Source organism: Phalangium opilio, unplaced genomic scaffold, assembly GCF_054372755.1.
Source record: "Phalangium opilio isolate 3A_F unplaced genomic scaffold, DU_Popi_V2 ptg001865l_1, whole genome shotgun sequence".
Lineage (NCBI taxonomy): Eukaryota > Metazoa > Arthropoda > Arachnida > Opiliones > Phalangiidae > Phalangium > Phalangium opilio.
Window position 1 is genome coordinate 446,091 of NW_028324263.1, and position 17,358 is coordinate 463,448.

The 17,358-nt window shown below is 38.4% G+C and overlaps 25 non-coding genes and 45 pseudogenes across 25 annotated transcripts; all 70 read right to left on the reverse strand.

The window, feature by feature from the left end:
• Nucleotides 1-97: 97 nt before the first annotated feature.
• On the reverse strand, nt 98-216 carry LOC149582163 (5S ribosomal RNA). The gene has a single exon (XR_016380677.1). It is a non-coding gene; the product is annotated as a 5S ribosomal RNA (ribosomal RNA).
• Nucleotides 217-352: 136 nt separating this feature from the next.
• On the reverse strand, nt 353-471 carry LOC149582164 (5S ribosomal RNA; annotated as a pseudogene).
• A 137-nt stretch (nt 472-608) lies between these two features.
• Nucleotides 609-727, reverse strand: LOC149582165 (5S ribosomal RNA). The gene has a single exon (XR_016380678.1). It is a non-coding gene; the product is annotated as a 5S ribosomal RNA (ribosomal RNA).
• A 133-nt stretch (nt 728-860) lies between these two features.
• Nucleotides 861-979, reverse strand: LOC149582166 (5S ribosomal RNA). Its single transcript, XR_016380699.1, has one exon. It is a non-coding gene; the product is annotated as a 5S ribosomal RNA (ribosomal RNA).
• A 122-nt stretch (nt 980-1,101) lies between these two features.
• On the reverse strand, nt 1,102-1,204 carry LOC149582167 (5S ribosomal RNA; annotated as a pseudogene).
• A 136-nt stretch (nt 1,205-1,340) lies between these two features.
• LOC149582168 (5S ribosomal RNA) lies at nt 1,341-1,458 on the reverse strand (annotated as a pseudogene).
• A 137-nt stretch (nt 1,459-1,595) lies between these two features.
• On the reverse strand, nt 1,596-1,713 carry LOC149582169 (5S ribosomal RNA; annotated as a pseudogene).
• A 137-nt stretch (nt 1,714-1,850) lies between these two features.
• LOC149582170 (5S ribosomal RNA) lies at nt 1,851-1,969 on the reverse strand. The gene has a single exon (XR_016380679.1). It is a non-coding gene; the product is annotated as a 5S ribosomal RNA (ribosomal RNA).
• A 136-nt stretch (nt 1,970-2,105) lies between these two features.
• On the reverse strand, nt 2,106-2,224 carry LOC149582171 (5S ribosomal RNA; annotated as a pseudogene).
• Nucleotides 2,225-2,360: 136 nt separating this feature from the next.
• On the reverse strand, nt 2,361-2,478 carry LOC149582172 (5S ribosomal RNA; annotated as a pseudogene).
• Nucleotides 2,479-2,615: 137 nt separating this feature from the next.
• On the reverse strand, nt 2,616-2,734 carry LOC149582173 (5S ribosomal RNA). The gene has a single exon (XR_016380680.1). It is a non-coding gene; the product is annotated as a 5S ribosomal RNA (ribosomal RNA).
• Nucleotides 2,735-2,867: 133 nt separating this feature from the next.
• Nucleotides 2,868-2,986, reverse strand: LOC149582174 (5S ribosomal RNA). Its single transcript, XR_016380700.1, has one exon. It is a non-coding gene; the product is annotated as a 5S ribosomal RNA (ribosomal RNA).
• Nucleotides 2,987-3,122: 136 nt separating this feature from the next.
• On the reverse strand, nt 3,123-3,240 carry LOC149582175 (5S ribosomal RNA; annotated as a pseudogene).
• Nucleotides 3,241-3,377: 137 nt separating this feature from the next.
• On the reverse strand, nt 3,378-3,496 carry LOC149582176 (5S ribosomal RNA). The gene has a single exon (XR_016380681.1). It is a non-coding gene; the product is annotated as a 5S ribosomal RNA (ribosomal RNA).
• A 136-nt stretch (nt 3,497-3,632) lies between these two features.
• LOC149582177 (5S ribosomal RNA) lies at nt 3,633-3,751 on the reverse strand (annotated as a pseudogene).
• Nucleotides 3,752-3,887: 136 nt separating this feature from the next.
• Nucleotides 3,888-4,005, reverse strand: LOC149582178 (5S ribosomal RNA; annotated as a pseudogene).
• Nucleotides 4,006-4,142: 137 nt separating this feature from the next.
• Nucleotides 4,143-4,261, reverse strand: LOC149582179 (5S ribosomal RNA). Its single transcript, XR_016380682.1, has one exon. It is a non-coding gene; the product is annotated as a 5S ribosomal RNA (ribosomal RNA).
• Nucleotides 4,262-4,394: 133 nt separating this feature from the next.
• Nucleotides 4,395-4,513, reverse strand: LOC149582180 (5S ribosomal RNA). The gene has a single exon (XR_016380702.1). It is a non-coding gene; the product is annotated as a 5S ribosomal RNA (ribosomal RNA).
• Nucleotides 4,514-4,649: 136 nt separating this feature from the next.
• Nucleotides 4,650-4,768, reverse strand: LOC149582181 (5S ribosomal RNA). Its single transcript, XR_016380671.1, has one exon. It is a non-coding gene; the product is annotated as a 5S ribosomal RNA (ribosomal RNA).
• A 133-nt stretch (nt 4,769-4,901) lies between these two features.
• LOC149582182 (5S ribosomal RNA) lies at nt 4,902-5,020 on the reverse strand. The gene has a single exon (XR_016380704.1). It is a non-coding gene; the product is annotated as a 5S ribosomal RNA (ribosomal RNA).
• A 122-nt stretch (nt 5,021-5,142) lies between these two features.
• Nucleotides 5,143-5,245, reverse strand: LOC149582183 (5S ribosomal RNA; annotated as a pseudogene).
• Nucleotides 5,246-5,381: 136 nt separating this feature from the next.
• Nucleotides 5,382-5,499, reverse strand: LOC149582184 (5S ribosomal RNA; annotated as a pseudogene).
• Nucleotides 5,500-5,636: 137 nt separating this feature from the next.
• Nucleotides 5,637-5,754, reverse strand: LOC149582185 (5S ribosomal RNA; annotated as a pseudogene).
• Nucleotides 5,755-5,891: 137 nt separating this feature from the next.
• Nucleotides 5,892-6,009, reverse strand: LOC149582186 (5S ribosomal RNA; annotated as a pseudogene).
• Nucleotides 6,010-6,146: 137 nt separating this feature from the next.
• LOC149582187 (5S ribosomal RNA) lies at nt 6,147-6,265 on the reverse strand. The gene has a single exon (XR_016380683.1). It is a non-coding gene; the product is annotated as a 5S ribosomal RNA (ribosomal RNA).
• A 136-nt stretch (nt 6,266-6,401) lies between these two features.
• LOC149582188 (5S ribosomal RNA) lies at nt 6,402-6,520 on the reverse strand (annotated as a pseudogene).
• Nucleotides 6,521-6,656: 136 nt separating this feature from the next.
• On the reverse strand, nt 6,657-6,774 carry LOC149582189 (5S ribosomal RNA; annotated as a pseudogene).
• A 137-nt stretch (nt 6,775-6,911) lies between these two features.
• Nucleotides 6,912-7,030, reverse strand: LOC149582190 (5S ribosomal RNA). The gene has a single exon (XR_016380685.1). It is a non-coding gene; the product is annotated as a 5S ribosomal RNA (ribosomal RNA).
• Nucleotides 7,031-7,163: 133 nt separating this feature from the next.
• Nucleotides 7,164-7,282, reverse strand: LOC149582191 (5S ribosomal RNA). The gene has a single exon (XR_016380705.1). It is a non-coding gene; the product is annotated as a 5S ribosomal RNA (ribosomal RNA).
• Nucleotides 7,283-7,418: 136 nt separating this feature from the next.
• LOC149582192 (5S ribosomal RNA) lies at nt 7,419-7,537 on the reverse strand. The gene has a single exon (XR_016380672.1). It is a non-coding gene; the product is annotated as a 5S ribosomal RNA (ribosomal RNA).
• A 136-nt stretch (nt 7,538-7,673) lies between these two features.
• On the reverse strand, nt 7,674-7,791 carry LOC149582193 (5S ribosomal RNA; annotated as a pseudogene).
• A 134-nt stretch (nt 7,792-7,925) lies between these two features.
• On the reverse strand, nt 7,926-8,044 carry LOC149582194 (5S ribosomal RNA). Its single transcript, XR_016380688.1, has one exon. It is a non-coding gene; the product is annotated as a 5S ribosomal RNA (ribosomal RNA).
• A 133-nt stretch (nt 8,045-8,177) lies between these two features.
• LOC149582195 (5S ribosomal RNA) lies at nt 8,178-8,296 on the reverse strand. The gene has a single exon (XR_016380706.1). It is a non-coding gene; the product is annotated as a 5S ribosomal RNA (ribosomal RNA).
• Nucleotides 8,297-8,432: 136 nt separating this feature from the next.
• LOC149582196 (5S ribosomal RNA) lies at nt 8,433-8,551 on the reverse strand. Its single transcript, XR_016380673.1, has one exon. It is a non-coding gene; the product is annotated as a 5S ribosomal RNA (ribosomal RNA).
• A 136-nt stretch (nt 8,552-8,687) lies between these two features.
• LOC149582197 (5S ribosomal RNA) lies at nt 8,688-8,805 on the reverse strand (annotated as a pseudogene).
• A 133-nt stretch (nt 8,806-8,938) lies between these two features.
• Nucleotides 8,939-9,057, reverse strand: LOC149582198 (5S ribosomal RNA). The gene has a single exon (XR_016380730.1). It is a non-coding gene; the product is annotated as a 5S ribosomal RNA (ribosomal RNA).
• A 137-nt stretch (nt 9,058-9,194) lies between these two features.
• On the reverse strand, nt 9,195-9,313 carry LOC149582199 (5S ribosomal RNA; annotated as a pseudogene).
• A 121-nt stretch (nt 9,314-9,434) lies between these two features.
• On the reverse strand, nt 9,435-9,553 carry LOC149582200 (5S ribosomal RNA). The gene has a single exon (XR_016380707.1). It is a non-coding gene; the product is annotated as a 5S ribosomal RNA (ribosomal RNA).
• Nucleotides 9,554-9,675: 122 nt separating this feature from the next.
• Nucleotides 9,676-9,778, reverse strand: LOC149582201 (5S ribosomal RNA; annotated as a pseudogene).
• A 138-nt stretch (nt 9,779-9,916) lies between these two features.
• On the reverse strand, nt 9,917-10,035 carry LOC149582202 (5S ribosomal RNA; annotated as a pseudogene).
• Nucleotides 10,036-10,158: 123 nt separating this feature from the next.
• LOC149582203 (5S ribosomal RNA) lies at nt 10,159-10,277 on the reverse strand (annotated as a pseudogene).
• Nucleotides 10,278-10,415: 138 nt separating this feature from the next.
• Nucleotides 10,416-10,534, reverse strand: LOC149582204 (5S ribosomal RNA). Its single transcript, XR_016380674.1, has one exon. It is a non-coding gene; the product is annotated as a 5S ribosomal RNA (ribosomal RNA).
• Nucleotides 10,535-10,656: 122 nt separating this feature from the next.
• LOC149582205 (5S ribosomal RNA) lies at nt 10,657-10,759 on the reverse strand (annotated as a pseudogene).
• Nucleotides 10,760-10,896: 137 nt separating this feature from the next.
• On the reverse strand, nt 10,897-11,015 carry LOC149582206 (5S ribosomal RNA; annotated as a pseudogene).
• A 122-nt stretch (nt 11,016-11,137) lies between these two features.
• Nucleotides 11,138-11,240, reverse strand: LOC149582207 (5S ribosomal RNA; annotated as a pseudogene).
• Nucleotides 11,241-11,377: 137 nt separating this feature from the next.
• Nucleotides 11,378-11,497, reverse strand: LOC149582208 (5S ribosomal RNA; annotated as a pseudogene).
• A 120-nt stretch (nt 11,498-11,617) lies between these two features.
• Nucleotides 11,618-11,736, reverse strand: LOC149582209 (5S ribosomal RNA; annotated as a pseudogene).
• A 122-nt stretch (nt 11,737-11,858) lies between these two features.
• LOC149582210 (5S ribosomal RNA) lies at nt 11,859-11,961 on the reverse strand (annotated as a pseudogene).
• Nucleotides 11,962-12,097: 136 nt separating this feature from the next.
• On the reverse strand, nt 12,098-12,215 carry LOC149582211 (5S ribosomal RNA; annotated as a pseudogene).
• Nucleotides 12,216-12,352: 137 nt separating this feature from the next.
• Nucleotides 12,353-12,471, reverse strand: LOC149582212 (5S ribosomal RNA; annotated as a pseudogene).
• A 121-nt stretch (nt 12,472-12,592) lies between these two features.
• Nucleotides 12,593-12,711, reverse strand: LOC149582213 (5S ribosomal RNA). Its single transcript, XR_016380708.1, has one exon. It is a non-coding gene; the product is annotated as a 5S ribosomal RNA (ribosomal RNA).
• A 122-nt stretch (nt 12,712-12,833) lies between these two features.
• On the reverse strand, nt 12,834-12,936 carry LOC149582214 (5S ribosomal RNA; annotated as a pseudogene).
• A 137-nt stretch (nt 12,937-13,073) lies between these two features.
• On the reverse strand, nt 13,074-13,192 carry LOC149582215 (5S ribosomal RNA; annotated as a pseudogene).
• A 123-nt stretch (nt 13,193-13,315) lies between these two features.
• LOC149582216 (5S ribosomal RNA) lies at nt 13,316-13,434 on the reverse strand (annotated as a pseudogene).
• A 138-nt stretch (nt 13,435-13,572) lies between these two features.
• LOC149582217 (5S ribosomal RNA) lies at nt 13,573-13,691 on the reverse strand. Its single transcript, XR_016380658.1, has one exon. It is a non-coding gene; the product is annotated as a 5S ribosomal RNA (ribosomal RNA).
• Nucleotides 13,692-13,813: 122 nt separating this feature from the next.
• LOC149582218 (5S ribosomal RNA) lies at nt 13,814-13,916 on the reverse strand (annotated as a pseudogene).
• Nucleotides 13,917-14,053: 137 nt separating this feature from the next.
• Nucleotides 14,054-14,172, reverse strand: LOC149582219 (5S ribosomal RNA; annotated as a pseudogene).
• Nucleotides 14,173-14,294: 122 nt separating this feature from the next.
• On the reverse strand, nt 14,295-14,397 carry LOC149582220 (5S ribosomal RNA; annotated as a pseudogene).
• Nucleotides 14,398-14,534: 137 nt separating this feature from the next.
• Nucleotides 14,535-14,654, reverse strand: LOC149582221 (5S ribosomal RNA; annotated as a pseudogene).
• A 122-nt stretch (nt 14,655-14,776) lies between these two features.
• LOC149582222 (5S ribosomal RNA) lies at nt 14,777-14,895 on the reverse strand (annotated as a pseudogene).
• A 122-nt stretch (nt 14,896-15,017) lies between these two features.
• LOC149582223 (5S ribosomal RNA) lies at nt 15,018-15,120 on the reverse strand (annotated as a pseudogene).
• A 136-nt stretch (nt 15,121-15,256) lies between these two features.
• LOC149582224 (5S ribosomal RNA) lies at nt 15,257-15,374 on the reverse strand (annotated as a pseudogene).
• Nucleotides 15,375-15,511: 137 nt separating this feature from the next.
• On the reverse strand, nt 15,512-15,630 carry LOC149582225 (5S ribosomal RNA; annotated as a pseudogene).
• A 121-nt stretch (nt 15,631-15,751) lies between these two features.
• On the reverse strand, nt 15,752-15,870 carry LOC149582226 (5S ribosomal RNA). The gene has a single exon (XR_016380709.1). It is a non-coding gene; the product is annotated as a 5S ribosomal RNA (ribosomal RNA).
• A 122-nt stretch (nt 15,871-15,992) lies between these two features.
• LOC149582227 (5S ribosomal RNA) lies at nt 15,993-16,095 on the reverse strand (annotated as a pseudogene).
• A 137-nt stretch (nt 16,096-16,232) lies between these two features.
• On the reverse strand, nt 16,233-16,351 carry LOC149582228 (5S ribosomal RNA; annotated as a pseudogene).
• A 123-nt stretch (nt 16,352-16,474) lies between these two features.
• LOC149582229 (5S ribosomal RNA) lies at nt 16,475-16,593 on the reverse strand (annotated as a pseudogene).
• Nucleotides 16,594-16,731: 138 nt separating this feature from the next.
• Nucleotides 16,732-16,850, reverse strand: LOC149582230 (5S ribosomal RNA). Its single transcript, XR_016380660.1, has one exon. It is a non-coding gene; the product is annotated as a 5S ribosomal RNA (ribosomal RNA).
• Nucleotides 16,851-16,972: 122 nt separating this feature from the next.
• On the reverse strand, nt 16,973-17,075 carry LOC149582231 (5S ribosomal RNA; annotated as a pseudogene).
• Nucleotides 17,076-17,212: 137 nt separating this feature from the next.
• On the reverse strand, nt 17,213-17,331 carry LOC149582232 (5S ribosomal RNA; annotated as a pseudogene).
• Nucleotides 17,332-17,358: the final 27 nt, after the last annotated feature.

Consider the following 17,358-nt stretch of genomic DNA (forward strand, 5'->3'; position numbering starts at 1 on the left):
CAAATTAACCTTCATGTTTTTAAAACAATAACAAAAAGAAAATATGTTTGGTTTTTTCATATCTATTGGAATTTAAAACAGGAAAAAAAAGTGAAAAAGCCAACGGCACGCAGTGTTCCTAAGTGGTCTCCCTCCCAAGTACTGACTGCGCTCGACGCTGCTTAACTTCGGTGATCGGACGAGAACCGGTGTTTTCAGCGTGATATGGCCGTTGCCGAGAGTGCTATTTAATAATTCGAATTAAAATTAAGTGAGACAAATTAACCTTCATCTTTTTAAAACAATAACAAAAAGAAAATATGTTGGCTTTTTTCATATCTATTGGAATTTGAAAGAGGAAAAAAAGTGAAAAAGCCAACGGCACGCAGTGTTCCTAAGTGGTCTCCCTCCCAAGTACTGACTGCGCTCGACGCTGCTTAACTTCGGTGATCCGACGAGAACCGGTGTTTTCAGCGTGATATGGCCGTTGCAGAGAGTGCTAGATAATAATTCGAATTTAAATTAAGTGAGACAAATTAACCTTCATCTTTTTAAAACAATAACAAAAAGAAAATATGTTTGCTTTTTTCATATCTATTGGAATTTAAAACAGGAAAAAAAAGTGAAAAAGCCAACGGCACGCAGTGTTCCTAAGTGGTCTCCCTCCCAAGTACTGACTGCGCTCGACGCTGCTTAACTTCGGTGATCGGACGAGAACCGGTGTTTTCAGCGTGATATGGCCGTTGCCGAGAGTGCTATTTAATAATTCGAATTTAAATTAAGTGAGACAAATTAACCATCTTTTTAAAACAATAACAAAAAGAAAATATGTTGGCTTTTTTCATATCTATTGGAATTTGAAAGAGGAAAAAAAGTGAAAAAGCCAACGGCACGCAGTGTTCCTAAGTGGTCTCCCTCCCAAGTACTGACTGCGCTCGACGCTGCTTAACTTCAGTGATCGGACGAGAACCGGTGTTTTCAGCGTGATATGGCCGTTGCCGAGAGTGCTATTTAATAATTCGAATTTAATTAACCTTCATCTTTATAAATCAATAAGAAAAAGAAGATGTGTTTGCTTTTTTCTTATCTCATGGAATTTAAAAGGGGAAATAAAAGTGAAAAAGCCAACGGCACGCAGAGTTTCCAAGTACTGACTGCGCTCGACGCTGCTTAACTTCGGTGATCGGACGAGAACCGGTGTTTTCAGCGTGATATGGCCGTTGCCGAGAGTGCTAGATAATAATTCGAATTTAAATTAAGTGAGACAAATTAATCATCATCTTTTTAAAACAATAACAAAAAGAAAATATGTTTGCTTTTTTCATATCTATTGGAATTTAAAAGAGGAAAAAAAGTGAAAAAGCCAACGGCACGCAGTGTTCCTAAGTGGTCTCCCTCCCAAGTACTGACTGCCTCGACGCTGCTTAACTTCGGTGATCGGACGAGAACCTGTGTTTTCAGCGTGATATGGCCGTTGCCGCGAGTGCTAGATAATAATTCGAATTTAAATTAAGTGAGACAAATTAACCTTCATCTTTTTAAAACAATAACAAAAAGAAAATATGTTTGCTTTTTTCATATCTATTGGAATTTAAAACAGGAAAAAAAAGTGAAAAAGCCAACGGCACGCAGTGTTCCTAAGTGGTCTCCCTCCCAAGTACTGACTGCCTCGACGCTGCTTAACTTCGGTGATCGGACGAGAACCTGTGTTTTCAGCGTGATATGGCCGTTGCCGAGAGTGCTAGATAATAATTCGAATTTAAATTAAGTGAGACAAATTAACCTTCATGTTTTTAAAACAATAACAAAAAGAAAATATGTTTGGTTTTTTCATATCTATTGGAATTTAAAACAGGAAAAAAAAGTGAAAAAGCCAACGGCACGCAGTGTTCCTAAGTGGTCTCCCTCCCAAGTACTGACTGCGCTCGACGCTGCTTAACTTCGGTGATCGGACGAGAACCGGTGTTTTCAGCGTGATATGGCCGTTGCCGAGAGTGCTATTTAATAATTCGAATTAAAATTAAGTGAGACAAATTAACCTTCATCTTTTTAAAACAATAACAAAAAGAAAATATGTTGGCTTTTTTCATATCTATTGGAATTTGAAAGAGGAAAAAAAGTGAAAAAGCCAACGGCACGCAGTGTTCCTAAGTGGTCTCCCTCCCAAGTACTGACTGCGCTCGACGCTGCTTAACTTCGGTGATCCGACGAGAACCGGTGTTTTCAGCGTGATATGGCCGTTGCAGAGAGTGCTAGATAATAATTCGAATTTAAATTAAGTGAGACAAATTAACCATCATCTTTTTAAAACAATAACAAAAAGAAAATATGTTTGCTTTTTTCATATCTATTGGAATTTAAAAGAGGAAAAAAAGTGAAAAAGCCAACGGCACGCAGTGTTCCTAAGTGGTCTCCCTCCCAAGTACTGACTGCCTCGACGCTGCTTAACTTCGGTGATCGGACGAGAACCTGTGTTTTCAGCGTGATATGGCCGTTGCCGAGAGTGCTAGATAATAATTCGAATTTAAATTAAGTGAGACAAATTAACCTTCATCTTTTTAAAACAATAACAAAAAGAAAATATGTTTGCTTTTTTCATATCTATTGGAATTTAAAACAGGAAAAAAAAGTGAAAAAGCCAACGGCACGCAGTGTTCCTAAGTGGTCTCCCTCCCAAGTACTGACTGCGCTCGACGCTGCTTAACTTCGGTGATCGGACGAGAACCGGTGTTTTCAGCGTGATATGGCCGTTGCCGAGAGTGCTATTTAATAATTCGAATTTAAATTAAGTGAGACAAATTAACCATCTTTTTAAAACAATAACAAAAAGAAAATATGTTGGCTTTTTTCATATCTATTGGAATTTGAAAGAGGAAAAAAAGTGAAAAAGCCAACGGCACGCAGTGTTCCTAAGTGGTCTCCCTCCCAAGTACTGACTGCGCTCGACGCTGCTTAACTTCAGTGATCGGACGAGAACCGGTGTTTTCAGCGTGATATGGCCGTTGCCGAGAGTGCTATTTAATAATTCGAATTTAAATTAAGTGAGACAAATTAACCTTCATCTTTTTAAAACAATAACAAAAAGAAAATATGTTGGCTTTTTTCATATCTATTGGAATTTGAAAGAGGAAAAAAAAGTGAAAAAGCCACGGCACGCAGTGTTCCTAAGTGGTCTCCCTCCCAAGTACTGACTGCCTCGACGCTGCTTAACTTCGGTGATCGGACGAGAACCTGTGTTTTCAGCGTGATATGGCCGTTGCCGAGAGTGCTAGATAATAATTCGAATTTAAATTAAGTGAGACAAATTAACCTTCATGTTTTTAAAACAATAACAAAAAGAAAATATGTTTGGTTTTTTCATATCTATTGGAATTTAAAACAGGAAAAAAAAGTGAAAAAGCCAACGGCACGCAGTGTTCCTAAGTGGTCTCCCTCCCAAGTACTGACTGCGCTCGACGCTGCTTAACTTCGGTGATCGGACGAGAACCGGTGTTTTCAGCGTGATATGGCCGTTGCCGAGAGTGCTATTTAATAATTCGAATTAAAATTAAGTGAGACAAATTAACCTTCATCTTTTTAAAACAATAACAAAAAGAAAATATGTTGGCTTTTTTCATATCTATTGGAATTTGAAAGAGGAAAAAAAGTGAAAAAGCCAACGGCACGCAGTGTTCCTAAGTGGTCTCCCTCCCAAGTACTGACTGCGCTCGACGCTGCTTAACTTCGGTGATCCGACGAGAACCGGTGTTTTCAGCGTGATATGGCCGTTGCAGAGAGTGCTAGATAATAATTCGAATTTAAATTAAGTGAGACAAATTAACCATCATCTTTTTAAAACAATAACAAAAAGAAAATATGTTTGCTTTTTTCATATCTATTGGAATTTAAAAGAGGAAAAAAAGTGAAAAAGCCAACGGCACGCAGTGTTCCTAAGTGGTCTCCCTCCCAAGTACTGACTGCCTCGACGCTGCTTAACTTCGGTGATCGGACGAGAACCTGTGTTTTCAGCGTGATATGGCCGTTGCCGAGAGTGCTAGATAATAATTCGAATTTAAATTAAGTGAGACAAATTAACCTTCATCTTTTTAAAACAATAACAAAAAGAAAATATGTTTGCTTTTTTCATATCTATTGGAATTTAAAACAGGAAAAAAAAGTGAAAAAGCCAACGGCACGCAGTGTTCCTAAGTGGTCTCCCTCCCAAGTACTGACTGCGCTCGACGCTGCTTAACTTCGGTGATCGGACGAGAACCGGTGTTTTCAGCGTGATATGGCCGTTGCCGAGAGTGCTATTTAATAATTCGAATTTAAATTAAGTGAGACAAATTAACCATCTTTTTAAAACAATAACAAAAAGAAAATATGTTGGCTTTTTTCATATCTATTGGAATTTGAAAGAGGAAAAAAAGTGAAAAAGCCAACGGCACGCAGTGTTCCTAAGTGGTCTCCCTCCCAAGTACTGACTGCGCTCGACGCTGCTTAACTTCAGTGATCGGACGAGAACCGGTGTTTTCAGCGTGATATGGCCGTTGCCGAGAGTGCTATTTAATAATTCGAATTTAAATTAAGTGAGACAAATTAACCTTCATCTTTTTAAAACAATAACAAAAAGAAAATATGTTGGCTTTTTTCATATCTATTGGAATTTGAAAGAGGAAAAAAAAGTGAAAAAGCCACGGCACGCAGTGTTCCTAAGTGGTCTCCCTCCCAAGTACTGACTGCGCTCGACGCTGCTTAACTTCGGTGATCCGACGAGAACCGGTGTTTTCAGCGTGATATGGCCGTTGCCGAGAGTGCTATTTAATAATTCGAATTTAAATTAAGTGAGACAAATTAACCATCTTTTTAAAACAATAACAAAAAGAAAATATGTTGGCTTTTTTCATATCTATTGGAATTTGAAAGAGGAAAAAAAGTGAAAAAGCCAACGGCACGCAGTGTTCCTAAGTGGTCTCCCTCCCAAGTACTGACTGCGCTCGACGCTGCTTAACTTCAGTGATCGGACGAGAACCGGTGTTTTCAGCGTGATATGGCCGTTGCCGAGAGTGCTATTTAATAATTCGAATTTAATTAACCTTCATCTTTATAAATCAATAAGAAAAAGAAGATGTGTTTGCTTTTTTCTTATCTCATGGAATTTAAAAGGGGAAATAAAAGTGAAAAAGCCAACGGCACGCAGAGTTTCCAAGTACTGACTGCGCTCGACGCTGCTTAACTTCGGTGATCGGACGAGAACCGGTGTTTTCAGCGTGATATGGCCGTTGCCGAGAGTGCTAGATAATAATTCGAATTTAAATTAAGTGAGACAAATTAATCATCATCTTTTTAAAACAATAACAAAAAGAAAATATGTTTGCTTTTTTCATATCTATTGGAATTTAAAAGAGGAAAAAAAGTGAAAAAGCCAACGGCACGCAGTGTTCCTAAGTGGTCTCCCTCCCAAGTACTGACTGCCTCGACGCTGCTTAACTTCGGTGATCGGACGAGAACCTGTGTTTTCAGCGTGATATGGCCGTTGCCGCGAGTGCTAGATAATAATTCGAATTTAAATTAAGTGAGACAAATTAACCTTCATCTTTTTAAAACAATAACAAAAAGAAAATATGTTTGCTTTTTTCATATCTATTGGAATTTAAAACAGGAAAAAAAAGTGAAAAAGCCAACGGCACGCAGTGTTCCTAAGTGGTCTCCCTCCCAAGTACTGACTGCCTCGACGCTGCTTAACTTCGGTGATCGGACGAGAACCTGTGTTTTCAGCGTGATATGGCCGTTGCCGCGAGTGCTAGATAATAATTCGAATTTAAATTAAGTGAGACAAATTAACCTTCATCTTTTTAAAACAATAACAAAAAGAAAATATGTTTGCTTTTTTCATATCTATTGGAATTTAAAACAGGAAAAAAAAGTGAAAAAGCCAACGGCACGCAGTGTTCCTAAGTGGTCTCCCTCCCAAGTACTGACTGCCTCGACGCTGCTTAACTTCGGTGATCGGACGAGAACCTGTGTTTTCAGCGTGATATGGCCGTTGCCGAGAGTGCTAGATAATAATTCGAATTTAAATTAAGTGAGACAAATTAACCTTCATGTTTTTAAAACAATAACAAAAAGAAAATATGTTTGGTTTTTTCATATCTATTGGAATTTAAAACAGGAAAAAAAAGTGAAAAAGCCAACGGCACGCAGTGTTCCTAAGTGGTCTCCCTCCCAAGTACTGACTGCGCTCGACGCTGCTTAACTTCGGTGATCGGACGAGAACCGGTGTTTTCAGCGTGATATGGCCGTTGCCGAGAGTGCTATTTAATAATTCGAATTAAAATTAAGTGAGACAAATTAACCTTCATCTTTTTAAAACAATAACAAAAAGAAAATATGTTGGCTTTTTTCATATCTATTGGAATTTGAAAGAGGAAAAAAAGTGAAAAAGCCAACGGCACGCAGTGTTCCTAAGTGGTCTCCCTCCCAAGTACTGACTGCGCTCGACGCTGCTTAACTTCGGTGATCCGACGAGAACCGGTGTTTTCAGCGTGATATGGCCGTTGCAGAGAGTGCTAGATAATAATTCGAATTTAAATTAAGTGAGACAAATTAACCATCATCTTTTTAAAACAATAACAAAAAGAAAATATGTTTGCTTTTTTCATATCTATTGGAATTTAAAAGAGGAAAAAAAGTGAAAAAGCCAACGGCACGCAGTGTTCCTAAGTGGTCTCCCTCCCAAGTACTGACTGCCTCGACGCTGCTTAACTTCGGTGATCGGACGAGAACCTGTGTTTTCAGCGTGATATGGCCGTTGCCGAGAGTGCTAGATAATAATTCGAATTTAAATTAAGTGAGACAAATTAACCTTCATCTTTTTAAAACAATAACAAAAAGAAAATATGTTTGCTTTTTTCATATCTATTGGAATTTAAAACAGGAAAAAAAAGTGAAAAAGCCAACGGCACGCAGTGTTCCTAAGTGGTCTCCCTCCCAAGTACTGACTGCGCTCGACGCTGCTTAACTTCGGTGATCGGACGAGAACCGGTGTTTTCAGCGTGATATGGCCGTTGCCGAGAGTGCTATTTAATAATTCGAATTTAAATTAAGTGAGACAAATTAACCATCTTTTTAAAACAATAACAAAAAGAAAATATGTTGGCTTTTTTCATATCTATTGGAATTTGAAAGAGGAAAAAAAGTGAAAAAGCCAACGGCACGCAGTGTTCCTAAGTGGTCTCCCTCCCAAGTACTGACTGCGCTCGACGCTGCTTAACTTCAGTGATCGGACGAGAACCGGTGTTTTCAGCGTGATATGGCCGTTGCCGAGAGTGCTATTTAATAATTCGAATTTAAATTAAGTGAGACAAATTAACCTTCATCTTTTTAAAACAATAACAAAAAGAAAATATGTTGGCTTTTTTCATATCTATTGGAATTTGAAAGAGGAAAAAAAAGTGAAAAAGCCACGGCACGCAGTGTTCCTAAGTGGTCTCCCTCCCAAGTACTGACTGCGCTCGACGCTGCTTAACTTCGGTGATCCGACGAGAACCGGTGTTTTCAGCGTGATATGGCCGTTGCCGAGAGTGCTAGATAATAGTTCGAATTTAAATTAAGTGAGACAAATTGACCTTCATCTTTTTAAAACAATAACAAAAAGAAAATATGTTTGCTTTTTTCATATCTATAGGAATTTAAAAGGGGAAAAAAAGTGAAAAAGCCAACGGCACGCAGTGTTCCTAAGTGGTCTCCCTCCCAAGTACTGACTGCCTCGACGCTTCTTAACTTCGGTGATCGGACGAGAACCGGTGTTTTCAGCGTGATATGGCCGTTGCCGAGAATGCTAGATAATAATTCGAATTTAAATTAAGTGAGACAAATTAACCATCTTTTTAAAACAATAACAAAAAGAAAATATGTTTGCTTTTTTCATATCTATTGGAATTTAAAACAGGAAAAAAAAGTGAAAAAGCCAACGGCACGCAGTGTTCCTAAGTGGTCTCCCTCCCAAGTACTGACTGCGCTCGACGCTGCTTAACTTCGGTGATCGGACGAGAACCGGTGTTTTCAGCGTGATATGGCCGTTGCCGAGAGTGCTATTTAATAATTCGAATTTAAATTAAGTGAGACAAATTAACCATCTTTTTAAAACAATAACAAAAAGAAAATATGTTGGCTTTTTTCATATCTATTGGAATTTGAAAGAGGAAAAAAAGTGAAAAAGCCAACGGCACGCAGTGTTCCTAAGTGGTCTCCCTCCCAAGTACTGACTGCGCTCGACGCTGCTTAACTTCAGTGATCGGACGAGAACCGGTGTTTTCAGCGTGATATGGCCGTTGCCGAGAGTGCTATTTAATAATTCGAATTTAAATTAAGTGAGACAAATTAACCTTCATCTTTTTAAAACAATAACAAAAAGAAAATATGTTGGCTTTTTTCATATCTATTGGAATTTGAAAGAGGAAAAAAAAGTGAAAAAGCCACGGCACGCAGTGTTCCTAAGTGGTCTCCCTCCCAAGTACTGACTGCGCTCGACGCTGCTTAACTTCGGTGATCCGACGAGAACCGGTGTTTTCAGCGTGATATGGCCGTTGCCGAGAGTGCTAGATAATAGTTCGAATTTAAATTAAGTGAGACAAATTGACCTTCATCTTTTTAAAACAATAACAAAAAGAAAATATGTTTGCTTTTTTCATATCTATAGGAATTTAAAAGGGGAAAAAAAGTGAAAAAGCCAACGGCACGCAGTGTTCCTAAGTGGTCTCCCTCCCAAGTACTGACTGCCTCGACGCTTCTTAACTTCGGTGATCGGACGAGAACCGGTGTTTTCAGCGTGATATGGCCGTTGCCGAGAATGCTAGATAATAATTCGAATTTAAATTAAGTGAGACAAATTAACCATCTTTTTAAAACAATAACAAAAAGAAAATATGTTGGCTTTTTTCATATCTATTGGAATTTGAAAGAGGAAAAAAAGTGAAAAAGCCAACGGCACGCAGTGTTCCTAAGTGGTCTCCCTCCCAAGTACTGACTGCGCTCGACGCTGCTTAACTTCGGTGATCCGACGAGAACCGGTGTTTTCAGCGTGATATGGCCGTTGCCGAGAGTGATAGATAATAATTCGAATTTAAATTAAGTGAGACAAATTAACCATCATCTTTTTAAAACAATAACAAAAAGAAAATATGTTTGCTTTTTTCATATCTATTGGAATTTAAAAGAGGAAAAAAAAGTGAAAAAGCCAACGGCACGCACTGTTCCCAAGTGGTCTGCCTCCCAAGTACTGACTGCGCTCGACGCTGCTTAACTTCGGTGAACGGACGAGAACCGGTGTTTTCAGCGTGATATGGCCGTTGCCGAGAGTACTTCTTAATAATTCGAATTTAATTAACCTTCATCTTTATAAAACAATAACAAAAAGAAGATATGTTTGCTTTTTTCATATCTATTGGAATTTAAAAGTGAAAAAAAAGTGAAAAAGCCAACGGCACGCAGTGTTCCTAAGTGGTCTCCCTCCCAAGTACTGACTGCGCTCGACGCTGCTTAACTTCGGTGATCGGACGAGAACCGGTGTATTCAGCATGATATGGCCGTTGCCGAGAGTGCTAGTTAATAATTTGAATTCAATTAAACTTCATCTTTATAAAACAATAACAAAAAGAAGATATTTTTGCTATTTTCATTTCTGGTGGAATTTAAAAGAGGAAACAAAAAGGAAAAAGCCAACGGCACGCAGTGTTCCCAAGTACTGACTGCGCTCGACGCTGCTTAACTTCGGTGATCGGACGAGAACCGGTGTTTTCAGCGTGATATGGCCGTTGCCGAGAGTGCTACATAATAATTCGAATTTAAATTAAGTGAGACAAATTGACCTTCATCATTTTAAAACTATAACAAAAAGAAAATATTTTTGCTTTTTTCATATCTATTGGAATTTAAAAGAGGAAAAAAAAAATTAAAAAGCCAACGGCACGCAGTGTTCCTAACTGTTCTCCCTCCCAAGTACTGACTGCGCTAGACGCTGCTTAACTTCGGTGATCGGACGAGAACCGTTGTTTTCAGCGTGATATGGCCGTTACCGAAAGTGCTATTTCATAATTTGAATTTAATTAACTTTCATCTTTATAAAACAGTATCAAAAAGAAGATATGTTTGGTTTTTTCATATCTATTGGAATTTAAAGGAGGAAAAAAAAAGTGAAAAAGCCAACGGCACGCAGTTTTCCTAAGTGGTCTCCCTCCCAAGTACTGACTGCGCTCGACGCTTCTTAACTTCGGTGATCGGACGAGATCCGGTGTTTTCAGCGTGATATGGCCGTTGCCTAGAGTGCTAGATAATAATTCGAATTTAAATTAAGTGAGACAATTTGACCTTCATCTTTTTAAAACAATAACAAAAAGAAAATATGTTTGCTTTTTTCATATCTATTGGAATTTAAAAGAGGAAAAAAAAATTAAAAAAGCCAACGACACGCAGTGTTCCTAAGTGGTCTCCCGCCCAAGTACTGACTGCGCTCGACGCTGCTTAACTTCGGTGATCGGACGAGAACCGGTGTATTCAGCATGATATGGCCGTTGCCGAGAGAGCTAGTTAATAATTTGAATTTAATTAACCTTCATCTTTATAAAACAATAACAAAAAGAAGATATGTTTGCTTTTTTCATATCTGGTGGAATTTTAAAGAGGAAACAAAAAGGAAAAAGCCAACGGCACGCTGTGTTCCCAAGTACTGACTGCGCTCGACGCTGCTTAACTTCGGTGATCGGACGAGAACCGGTGTTTTCAGCGTGATATGGCCGTTGCCGAGAGTGCCAGTTAATAATTCGAATTTAAATTAAGTGAGACAAATTAACCTTCATCTTTTTATAACAATAACAAAAAGAAAATATGTTTGCTTTTTTCATATCTATTGGAATTTAAAAGAGGAAAAAAAAGTCAAAAAGCCAACGGCACGCAGTGTTCCTAAGTGGTCTCCCTCCCAAGTACTGACTGCGCTCGACGCTTTTTAACTTCGGTGATCGGGCGAGAACCGGTGTTTTCATCGTGATATGGCCGTTACCGAAAGTGCTATTTAATAATTTGAATTTAATTAACTTTCATCTTTATAAAACAATATCAAAAAGAAGATATGTTTGGTTTTTTCATATCTGGTGGAATTTAAAAGAGGAAACAAAAAGGAAAAAGCCAACGGCACGCAGTGTTCCCAAGTACTGACTGCGCTCGACGCTGCTTAACTTCGGTGATCGGACGAGAACTTGTGTTTTCAGCGTGATATGGCCGTTGCCGAGAGTGCTAGATAATAATTCGAATTTAAATTAAGTGAGACAAATTGACCTTCATCTTTTTAAAACAATAACAAAAAGAAAATATTTTTGCTTTTTTCATACTTATTGGAATTTAAAAGAGGAAAAAAAAATTAAAAAGCCAACGGCACGCAGTGTTAATAAAGTGGTCTCCCTCCCAAGTACTGACTACGCTCGACGCTGCTTAACTTCGGTGATCGGACGAGAACCGTTGTTATCAGCGTGATATGGCCGTTACCGAAAGTGCTATTTAATAATTTGAATTTAATGAACTTTCATCTTTATAAAACAATATCAAAAAGAAGATGTTTGGTTTTTTCATATCTATTGGAATTTAAAGGAGGAAAAAAAAGTGAAAAAGCCAACGGCACGCAGTTTTCCTAAGTGGTCTCCCTCCCAAGTACTGACTGCGCTCGACGCTTTTTAACTTCGGTGATCGGACGAGAACCGGTGTTTTCATCGTGATATGGCCGTTACCGAAAGTGCTATTTAATAATTTGAATTTAATTAACTTTCATCTTTATAAAACAATATCAAAAAGAAGATATGTTTGGTTTTTTCATATCTGGTGGAATTTAAAAGAGGAAACAAAAAGGAAAAAGCCAACGGCACGCAGTGTTCCCAAGTACTGACTGCGCTCGACGCTGCTTAACTTCGGTGATCGGACGAGAACCGGTGTTTTCAGCGTGATATGGCCGTTGCCGAGAGTGATAGATAATAATTCGAATTTAAATTAAGTGAGACAAATTGACCTTCATCTTTTTAAAACAATAACAAAAAGAAAATATGTTTGCTTTTTTCATATCTATAGGAATTTAAAAGGGGAAAAAAAGTGAAAAAGCCAACGGCACGCAGTGTTCCTAAGTGGTCTCCCTCCCAAGTACTGACTGCCTCGACGCTGCTTAACTTCGGTGATCGGACGAGAACCGGTGTTTTCAGCGTGATATGGCCGTTGCCGAGAGTGCTAGATAATAATTCGAATTTAAATTAAGTGAGACAAATTAACCATCATCTTTTTAAAACAATAACAAAAAGAAAATATGTTTGCTTTTTTCATATCTATTGGAATTTAAAAGAGGAAAAAAAAGTGAAAAAGCCAACGGCACGCACTGTTCCCAAGTGGTCTGCCTCCCAAGTACTGACTGAGCTCGACGCTGCTTAACTTCGGTGAACGGACGAGAACCGGTGTTTTCAGCGTGATATGGCCGTTGCCGAGAGTACTTCTTAATAATTCGAATTTAATTAACCTTCATCTTTATAAAACAATAACAAAAAGAAGATATGTTTGCTTTTTTCATATCTATTGGAATTTAAAAGTGAAAAAAAAGTGAAAAAGCCAACGGCACGCAGTGTTCCTAAGTGGTCTCCCTCCCAAGTACTGACTGCGCTCGACGCTGCTTAACTTCGGTGATCGGACGAGAACCGGTGTATTCAGCATGATATGGCCGTTGCCGAGAGTGCTAGTTAATAATTTGAATTCAATTAAACTTCATCTTTATAAAACAATAACAAAAAGAAGATATTTTTGCTATTTTCATTTCTGGTGGAATTTAAAAGAGGAAACAAAAAGGAAAAAGCCAACGGCACGCAGTGTTCCCAAGTACTGACTGCGCTCGACGCTGCTTAACTTCGGTGATCGGACGAGAACCGGTGTTTTCAGCGTGATATGGCCGTTGCCGAGAGTGCTAGATAATAATTCGAATTTAAATTAATTGAGACAAATTGACCTTCATCATTTTAAAACTATAACAAAAAGAAAATATTTTTGCTTTTTTCATATCTATTGGAATTTAAAAGAGGAAAAAAAAATTAAAAAGCCAACGGCACGCAGTGTTCCTAACTGTTCTCCCTCCCAAGTACTGACTGCGCTAGACGCTGCTTAACTTCGGTGATCGGACGAGAACCGTTGTTTTCAGCGTGATATGGCCGTTACCGAAAGTGCTATTTCATAATTTGAATTTTATTAACTTTCATCTTTATAAAACAGTATCAAAAAGAAGATATGTTTGGTTTTTTCATATCTATTGGAATTTAAAGGAGGAAAAAAAAAGTGAAAAAGCCAACGGCACGCAGTTTTCCTAAGTGGTCTCCCTCCCAAGTACTGACTGCGCTCGACGCTTCTTAACTTCGGTGATCGGACGAGATCCGGTGTTTTCAGCGTGATATGGCCGTTGCCTAGAGTGCTAGATAATAATTCGAATTTAAATTAAGTGAGACAATTTGACCTTCATCTTTTTAAAACAATAACAAAAAGAAAATATGTTTGCTTTTTTCATATCTATTGGAATTTAAAAGAGGAAAAAAAAATTAAAAAAGCCAACGGCACGCAGTGTTCCTAAATGGTCTCCCGCCCAAGTACTGACTGCGCTCGACGCTGCTTAACTTCGGTGATCGGACGAGAACCGGTGTATTCAGCATGATATGGCCGTTGCCGAGAGAGCTAGTTAATAATTTGAATTTAATTAACCTTCATCTTTATAAAACAATAACAAAAAGAAGATATGTTTGCTTTTTTCATATCTGGTGGAATTTTAAAGAGGAAACAAAAAGGAAAAAGCCAACGGCACGCTGTGTTCCCAAGTACTGACTGCGCTCGACGCTGCTTAACTTCGGTGATCGGACGAGAACCGGTGTTTTCAGCGTGATATGGCCGTTGCCGAGAGTGCTAGTTAATAATTCGAATTTAAATTAAGTGAGACAAATTAACCTTCATCTTTTTATAACAATAACAAAAAGAAAATATGTTTGATTTTTTCATATCTATTGGAATTTAAAAGAGGAAAAAAAAGTCAAAAAGCCAACGGCACGCAGTGTTCCTAAGTGGTCTCCCTCCCAAGTACTGACTGCGCTCGACGCTTTTTAACTTCGGTGATCGGGCGAGAACCGGTGTTTTCATCGTGATATGGCCGTTACCGAAAGTGCTATTTAATAATTTGAATTTAATTAACTTTCATCTTTATAAAACAATATCAAAAAGAAGATATGTTTGGTTTTTTCATATCTGGTGGAATTTAAAAGAGGAAACAAAAAGGAAAAAGCCAACGGCACGCAGTGTTCCCAAGTACTGACTGCGCTCGACGCTGCTTAACTTCGGTGATCGGACGAGAACTTGTGTTTTCAGCGTGATATGGCCGTTGCCGAGAGTGCTAGATAATAATTCGAATTTAAATTAAGTGAGACAAATTGACCTTCATCTTTTTAAAACAATAACAAAAAGAAAATATTTTTGCTTTTTTCATACCTATTGGAATTTAAAAGAGGAAAAAAAAATTAAAAAGCCAACGGCACGCAGTGTTAATAAAGTGGTCTCCCTCCCAAGTACTGACTACGCTCGACGCTGCTTAACTTCGGTGATCGGACGAGAACCGTTGTTATCAGCGTGATATGGCCGTTACCGAAAGTGCTATTTAATAATTTGAATTTAATGAACTTTCATCTTTATACAACAATATCAAAAAGAAGATATGTTTGGTTTTTTCATATCTATTGGAAATTAAAGGAGGAAAAAAAAGTGAAAAAGCCAACGGCACGCAGTTTTCCTAAGTGGTCTCCCTCCCAAGTACTGACTGCGCTCGACGCTTTTTAACTTCGGTGATCGGACGAGAACCGGTGTTTTCATCGTGATATGGCCGTTACCGAAAGTGCTATTTAATAATTTGAATTTAATTAACTTTCATCTTTATAAAACAATATCAAAAAGAAGATATGTTTGGTTTTTTCATATCTGGTGGAATTTAAAAGAGGAAACAAAAAGGAAAAAGCCAACGGCACGCAGTGTTCCCAAGTACTGACTGCGCTCGACGCTGCTTAACTTCGGTGATCGGACGAGAACCGGTGTTTTCAGCGTGATATGGCCGTTGCCGAGAGTGATAGATAATAATTCGAATTTAAATTAAGTGAGACAAATTGACCTTCATCTTTTTAAAACAATAACAAAAAGAAAATATGTTTGCTTTTTTCATATCTATAGGAATTTAAAAGGGGAAAAAAAGTGAAAAAGCCAACGGCACGCAGTGTTCCTAAGTGGTCTCCCTCCCAAGTACTGACTGCCTCGACGCTGCTTAACTTCGGTGATCGGACGAGAACCGGTGTTTTCAGCGTGATATGGCCGTTGCCGAGAGTGCTAGATAATAATTCGAATTTAAATTAAGTGAGACAAATTAACCATCATCTTTTTAAAACAATAACAAAAAGAAAATATGTTTGCTTTTTTCATATCTATTGGAATTTAAAAGAGGAAAAAAAAGTGAAAAAGCCAACGGCACGCACTGTTCCCAAGTGGTCTGCCTCCCAAGTACTGACTGAGCTCGACGCTGCTTAACTTCGGTGAACGGACGAGAACCGGTGTTTTCAGCGTGATATGGCCGTTGCCGAGAGTACTTCTTAATAATTCGAATTTAATTAACCTTCATCTTTATAAAACAATAACAAAAAGAAGATATGTTTGCTTTTTTCATATCTATTGGAATTTAAAAGTGAAAAAAAAGTGAAAAAGCCAACGGCACGCAGTGTTCCTAAGTGGTCTCCCTCCCAAGTACTGACTGCGCTCGACGCTGCTTAACTTCGGTGATCGGACGAGAACCGGTGTATTCAGCATGATATGGCCGTTGCCGAGAGTGCTAGTTAATAATTTGAATTCAATTAAACTTCATCTTTATAAAACAATAACAAAAAGAAGATATTTTTGCTATTTTCATTTCTGGTGGAATTTAAAAGAGGAAACAAAAAGGAAAAAGCCAACGGCACGCAGTGTTCCCAAGTACTGACTGCGCTCGACGCTGCTTAACTTCGGTGATCGGACGAGAACCGGTGTTTTCAGCGTGATATGGCCGTTGCCGAGAGTGCTAGATAATAATTCGAATTTAAATTAATTGAGACAAATTGACCTTCATCATTTTAAAACTATAACAAAAAGAAAATATTTTTGCTTTTTTCATATCTATTGGAATTTAAAAGAGGAAAAAAAAATTAAAAAGCCAACGGCACGCAGTGTTCCTAACTGTTCTCCCTCCCAAGTACTGACTGCGCTAGACGCTGCTTAACTTCGGTGATCGGACGAGAACCGTTGTTTTCAGCGTGATATGGCCGTTACCGAAAGTGCTATTTCATAATTTGAATTTTATTAACTTTCATCTTTATAAAACAGTATCAAAAAGAAGATATGTTTGGTTTTTTCATATCTATTGGAATTTAAAGGAGGAAAAAAAAAGTGAAAAAGCCAACGGCACGCAGTTTTCCTAAGTGGTCTCCCTCCCAAGTACTGACTGCGCTCGACGCTTCTTAACTTCGGTGATCGGACGAGATCCGGTGTTTTCAGCGTGATATGGCCGTTGCCTAGAGTGCTAGATAATAATTCGAATTTAAATTAAGTGAGACAATTTGACCTTCATCTTTTTAAAACAATAACAAAAAGAAAATATGTTTGCTTTTTTCATATCTATTGGAATTTAAAAGAGGAAAAAAAAATTAAAAAAGCCAACGGCACGCAGTGTTCCTAAATGGTCTCCCGCCCAAGTACTGACTGCGCTCGACGCTGCTTAACTTCGGTGATCGGACGAGAACCGGTGTATTCAGCATGATATGGCCGTTGCCGAGAGAGCTAGTTAATAATTTGAATTTAATTAACCTTCATCTTTATAAAACAATAACAAAAAGAAGATATGTTTGCTTTTTTCATATCTGGTGGAATTTTAAAGAGGAAACAAAAAGGAAAAAGCCAACGGCACGCTGTGTTCCCAAGTACTGACTGCGCTCGACGCTGCTTAACTTCGGTGATCGGACGAGAACCGGTGTTTTCAGCGTGATATGGCCGTTGCCGAGAGTGCTAGTTAATAATTCGAATTTAAATTAAGTGAGACAAATTAACCTTCATCTTTTTATAACAATAACAAAAAGAAAATATGTTTGATTTTTTCATATCTATTGGAATTTAAAAGAGGAAAAAAAAGTCAAAAAGCCAACGGCACGCAGTGTTCCTAAGTGGTCTCCCTCCCAAGTACTGACTGCGCTCGACGCTTTTTAACTTCGGTGATCGGGCGAGAACCGGTGTTTTCATCGTGATATGGCCGTTACCGAAAGTGCTATTTAATAATTTGAATTT